General features: G+C 53.4%; 1 non-coding gene across 1 annotated transcript in view; it reads left to right on the top strand.

Moving 5' to 3' along the window:
* The first annotated feature begins 5,777 nt into the window (after positions 1-5,777).
* LOC121861673 overlaps positions 5,778-6,034 on the top strand; it is a 4,317-nt gene continuing 4,060 nt past the window's right edge. The window contains exon 1 of the ribosomal RNA XR_006088058.1: positions 5,778-6,034. This exon is cut by the window's right edge and continues 4,060 nt beyond it. This is a non-coding gene — a ribosomal RNA (large subunit ribosomal RNA).

Below are 6,034 nucleotides of genomic sequence, written 5' to 3'. Positions count from 1 at the left end.
CCAATTGAACATTATTACTCTCTCGGCGCGCACGTCGCCACCACGGTTTCCGCGACAGCAGCAGCATCATGATGTTGCGTCTATTGTAAGTCCGGAACCGGGTTATTCGGCTGTTCGCGAACAGTCAGGTTTTAACCTTGCCTAACAAACGATCAAACAACTTCCACTCTCGAGGTGCGGTACGGTGACTGTCCTATCGTCCGCTCTTGTATGCTGGATTGCACTATTTCACTATATTAAGGGGAGAGGGTGCCTTCACACACATATTCGATGTGAAATATCTTCCGCCCCCAGCGGAGCGCTTCGGCGCCTCTGCGAAGCAAAACGCGGCATTCAAAAACAACAACCAAAATTGCCGTCGATTTCCTCTCCCTGCCCTGCAATGGCTGGAGCAGAAGGAGAGCGAGAGAGAGAATAGTCTCATTGGGTCAGAGGAATGGCAGTGGAGCGGGCTAATGGCGAGTAGGCTCGCGATCTATCAATTACACTAGCCAGGTCGCTCTCCCTATTGAACATTATTACTCTCTCACGTCGCCACTGCGGTTTCCGCGACAGCAGCAGCAGCATCATCATGATGTTGCATCCACCAATTAGTCCGGAACCGGGTTATTCGGCTGTCTGCTAACAGTCCGGTTTTAACCTTACCCAACATCCACTCTCGAGGTGCGGTACGGTGAATGTCCTATCGTCCGACCTTGTATGCTGGATTGCACTATTTCACTATATTAAGGGGAGAGGGTGCCTTCACACACATATTCGGTGTGAAATATCTTCCGCCCCCCAGCGGAGCGCTTCGGCGCCTCTGCGAAGCAAAGCGCGGCATTCAAAAACAACAACCAAAATTGCCGTCGCTTCCCTGCCCTGCAATGGCTGGAGCAGAAGGAGAGAGAGAGAGAGATTTTAGTCCCATTGGATCAGAGGAATGGCAGTGGAGCGGGCTTATGGCGAGTAGGCTCGCGCTCTATCAATTACACTTGCCAGGTCTCTCTTCCGTTTGGACATTATTTACTCCGTCTCTCTCTCTCTCTCTCTCGGCGCACACGTCGCCACCCTACTAGTTTCCGTCACAGCATATGCTGCGGCCTTTCAGTCCGGAACGGGGCTCCCCTTCGCCTTGCTGTCTGCCCAACTTAGCGGACTTGCGTTGGCTGATCACCCCGTCTTCGCGTCTGTGCCGGCCTTCAATGCAGCGCCCAACCGTCTATTGACCGAGATTCATTGCACTATTCCACGCGCAAACGGCTACCCTAAATGTGCATAGACAACGCTCATGGTTCAACACGACCAGGGCGCAGTCTGGGAGCCGAGTATACTAAAAAGAGAGTTTAGCAGCCAAAACTCGTCAAAGCACACGTTGGGTTACCCCATCACCTAACAACGATGATGGCGGTTCCCACCCGTGAAATACACAACCTAACCAATATTGGGCGACGATGGCGCTCATGAGCCCACGTCCCCACAAACAGTAAGAGAAAGAGAGAGAGGAGGAGATGGGCCAATGTGCGGTCCCTCGCCCAATGTCTTATGCCTCGCTGGGGCAAAGAGAAGAGAAGAGAAGAGGAGCGGATAAGGGAGGAGATTGGCCAACGTGCGGTCCCTCGCCCAATGTCGGCTGCCTCGCTGGAGCTGGGTAAAGAGGAGAGGAGCGGATAAGGGAGGAGATTGGCACACACGGTGGCGCTGCCGGCGCCGAGGATAGCCAGAGAAGGTGCAGTTTGATCTGATCATCTGGTTTGCTATTTCTCTAAGGCCAACGTGCGGTCCCTCGCCCAATGTCGGCTGGCTCGCTGGGGCAAAGAGAAGAGGAGAGGATAAGGGAGGAGATTGGCACACACGGTGGCGCTGCCGGCGCCGAGGATAGCGAGAGAAGGTGCAGTTTGATCTGATCATCTGGTTTGCTATTTCTCTAAGGCCAACGTGCGGTCCCTCGCCCAATGTCTTCTGCCTCGCTGGGGCAAAGAGAAGAGGAGCGGATAAGGGAGGAGATTCGCCAACGTGCGGTCCCTCGCCCAATGTCGGCTGCCTCGCTGGAGCTGGGGCAAAGAGGAGCGGATAAGGGAGGAGATTGGCACACACGGTGGCGCTGCCGGCGCCGAGGATAGCAAGAGAAGGTGCAGTTAGATCTGATCATCTGGTTTGCTATTTCTCTAAGGCCAACGTGCGGTCCCTCGCCCAATGTCTTCTGCCTCTCTCAATCTCACTATTTTGGCCGCCGTGATAGGCGCCGCCAACAGCAGCAGCTACCTGGTTGATCCTGCCAGTAGTCATATGCTTGTCTCAAAGATTAAGCCATGCATGTGTAAGTACAAGCTGATTTAAGGCGAAACCGCGAATGGCTCATTAAATCAGCTATGTTTCATTGGATCTGTAAACCCACTTACTTGGATAACTGTGGCAATTCTAGAGCTAATACATGCAATTGGTCTCTGACCGCAAGGGAAGAGCGCTTTTATAAGTTCAAAACTGGTCGGGCCCTGGTCCGTAACCCACCTGTGGTGAATCTGAATAACTTCGGGCTGAGCGCACGGTCTCCGCACCGGCGCCGCTACTTTCAAGTGTCTGCCTTATCAGCTTTCGATTGTAGGTTATGCGCCTACAATGGCTATAACGGGTAATGGGGAATCAGGGTTCGATTCCAGAGAGGGAGCCTGAGAAACGGCTACCACATCTAAGGAAGGCAGCAGGCACGCAAATTACCCACTCCCGGCACGGGGAGGTAGTGACGATAAATAACGATGTGAGTCTCATCCGAGGCCTCGCAATCGGAATGAGTACACTTTATATCCTTTAACGAGTATCCATTGGAGGGCAAGTCTGGTGCCAGTAGCCGCGGTAATTCCAGCTCCAATAGCGTATATTAAAGTTGTTGCGGTTAAGAAGCTCGTAGTTGGATCTCAGTTCCGGACTGACGGTGCACCGCCCGGTGTTTACTGTCACGCTCCGAACAGCCGCCCCGCCGGCTCGCACGGGATGCTCTTTGTCGAGTGTCCTGAGTGGCCGGAGAGTTTACTTTGAAAAAATTAGAGTGCTCAGAGCAGGCTATTTGAATGGCTCGAATGGTGATGCATGAAATAATGGAATAGGACCTCGGTTCTATTTTGTTGGTTTTCGGAACCAGAGTGTAATGACTAATCGGAACAGGCGGGCATTCTCAGACATTGGCGACGCTTAGAGGTGAAATTCTTTTGGACCGCCGCGAAGCATCTAACCACGCGAAAGCATTTGCCAAGGATGTTTACATTAATCAAGAACGAAAGTTAGAGGTTCGAAGGCGATCAGATACCGCCCTAGTTCTAACCATAAACGATGCCAACTAGCGATCCGCCGGCGTTATTCCCATGACCCGGCGGGCAGCTTCCGGGAAACCAAAGTCTTTGGGTTCCGGGGAAGTATGGTTGCAAAGCTGAAACTTAAAGGAATTGACGGAAGGGCACCACCAGGAGTGGAGCCTGCGGCTTAATTTGACTCAACACGGGAAACCTCACCAGGCCCAGACACCGGAAGGATTGACAGATTGAGAGCTCTTTCTCGATTCGTGGTAGGTATGGTATCGCTCTTAGTTGGTGGAGCCATTTTGTCTGGTTAATTCCGACAACTTAACGACTCTGGCCTACTAAGTAGTCGACGGATCTCCAGGAAAATGGTGTCCAGTTCGCAACTTCTTCTTAGAGGGATAAGCTGCAAATTTAGCCGCACGCAGATTGAGCAATAACAGGTCTGTGATGCCCTTAGATGTTCTGGGCCGCACGCGCGCTACACTGAAGGGATCAACGAGTTTTCCCCCTCCGAGAGGAGCGGGTAACCTGTTCAAAGCCTTTCTTGATAGGAATTGGGGCTTGCAAATGTTTCCCATGAACGAGGAATTCCCAGTAAGTGCAAGTCATCAGCTTGCGCTGACTACGTCCCTGCCCTTTGTACACACCGCCCGTCGCTACTACCGATTGAATGATTTAGTGAGGCCTTCGGACTGGCGCTCTTGGATTGTCGGCCCCGTTGCCCGCAAGGGTTTTCTGGTGTCGTCGCCTCGAGCTGACGGAAAGATGTCCAAACTTGATCATTTAGAGGAAGTAAAAGTCGTAACAAGGTTTCCGTAGGTGAACCTGCGGAAGGATCATTAACAGAGAGAAAGAGAACGGGGCGCTCTTAAAACTACTACTACTCTCCTGATTTGGGCGGTCTCGGGCTCTGCTCTGGCAACTCCAGCAGCGAAAGAGGACAATCCCGGCCCCCGCACCCAAAATAGGTACCACCACGCTGTAGGTGGACCACACTCGGGCGAGAGCGCGAAGACCGGAGGACGGACGGGGCTTTGGACGGCTGCCCGTCCGTTCCTTACTACCGGCGAATAAGCCTCTTGACCCAAAAAGAGTGAAATTCAAGTGTCAAAAAACAACAACAAGCCGTCCGGCCAAACCCAAACCACAAACTTGGGCTATGTCTGTCAAACCCTTTCATTGAGACTCGACCTGTGATGGTTAGTCGCAAAAAGACCAAATGGCAAATACACAACTCTTAACGGGGGATCACTCGGCTCGTGGGTCGATGAAGACCGCAGCAACCTGCGTGTCGGTATGTGAATCGCGGAATACCAGAGGCCATCGACAAGTTGAACGGGTATATTGCGCGGCGCAGCCATATGAGCTTGTCGCCGCCAATTTACGAAAGGGTCGGAAATACACCATCGAAAGAAGGTGAGTTCGGTGCTCTCGCTTGACCCTGGTCTCCCCGACACGAGGGTAACCCGAACCGAAGCCTTCCTCACTTGGGGTTTAATCGCCCGCGCCTTGCGCGAGGCGTGCCCTTAAAAACAAGCAAGCCTATCACTAGCAAGTCCATGGACTTGGCGCACCCACATTCAACCACAACAAAGCGACAGTTGTCGCCCTCGCAAATAACTGGAGGTGGCGCTCTTTTGCCTGCTGTCCACAGAGACACGAATGGCCGTCGGCCGCTCATGGCTGATGCTGCACATGTTCTAAGAGGCACTCCATCCCACGAAGAGGAAACGAAACCGGGTCGGATATCTTTAAGTAAGCCCCGCCGGAATTTCGTCTATCACCTCGAAAAGAGTGCTTGGCATGCATTGCAGTGGAACCTAAATTGATGAGTGCGCCTGGGCCCGCAGTCTACCATGTAGTGGTGCAGGCAGAGAGATGAGAATGCTTGGGTGACGCCGTGCTCTTCCTCACGCGCTCCTCCACCCTCTCCCACGGTCAGACGCGGTGTGGGCGTTCTCTTTGAGAGTTCGCCACGAGTCCACGTCTATCTCATGACTGGGAGGGAGGCAGGGGAGTTCTCTCTAAACGCGTTAAAGACGGTGTTGCGCCTCATAACGGCGCTCGCCGGGATAGAGCACTAGTTCTGCAGCCGGAAAGGCCGCTCACGCCAATTAATACTGCGACTCTCGCTCTCTGTCTCCGGATAAACAAGTGCCACTGCTGTGGCATGCGGGAACGGGGAAAGAGGTCAAAGTTTAAGCGGCAAAGGTGCGGCCGAGTAAGGGCGGAACACGAGCGTATATGCATTAAAACTGTGTGTGTATATGACTCTGCGAGAGATGTTCTGCTGGAACACTTTTCCTATTGGCTATTTACCACTCAATGAGAAGGAACGGAGTCAGGGGTGGGAGTGTCGGCGCCATGGCCGCTGGTACCCCCGCGACAAGCCCCTCAAACCTTCCTGCCTGGTAATGTCGGTGGTGAAGAAAGTCGGTGGCAGAGCGTCTTCCGCTTCGTGGTTGGGGAACTTGTTCCCCCTAAGGATGATGAGACCACGATCGACCTCGTAGTAGGAGAGAGCTACCCGCCAAATTTAAGCATATTAATAAGCGGAGGAAAAGAAACCAACAGGGATTCCCTTAGTAAGGGCGACTGAACCGGGAAAAGCCCAGCGCATAACCTCGATGTCTTCGGGCACGAGGGGTGTTGCGTTTCAGAGGGTCCAGCACGCCGTCCCATACCGCCTAAGTCAAGCTTGAAAGCGGCCACTGCCCATGGAGGGTGACAGGCCCGTATGGCGGCGCCCGGGAGGGTAC

The sequence above is a fragment of the Homarus americanus genome, unplaced genomic scaffold (assembly GCF_018991925.1).
Source record: "Homarus americanus isolate GMGI-L3 unplaced genomic scaffold, GMGI_Hamer_2.0 scaffold3988, whole genome shotgun sequence".
NCBI lineage: Eukaryota > Metazoa > Arthropoda > Malacostraca > Decapoda > Nephropidae > Homarus > Homarus americanus.
The sequence above is the reverse complement of the archived record's forward strand: the minus strand, read 5'-3'. Positions and strand labels throughout refer to the sequence as shown.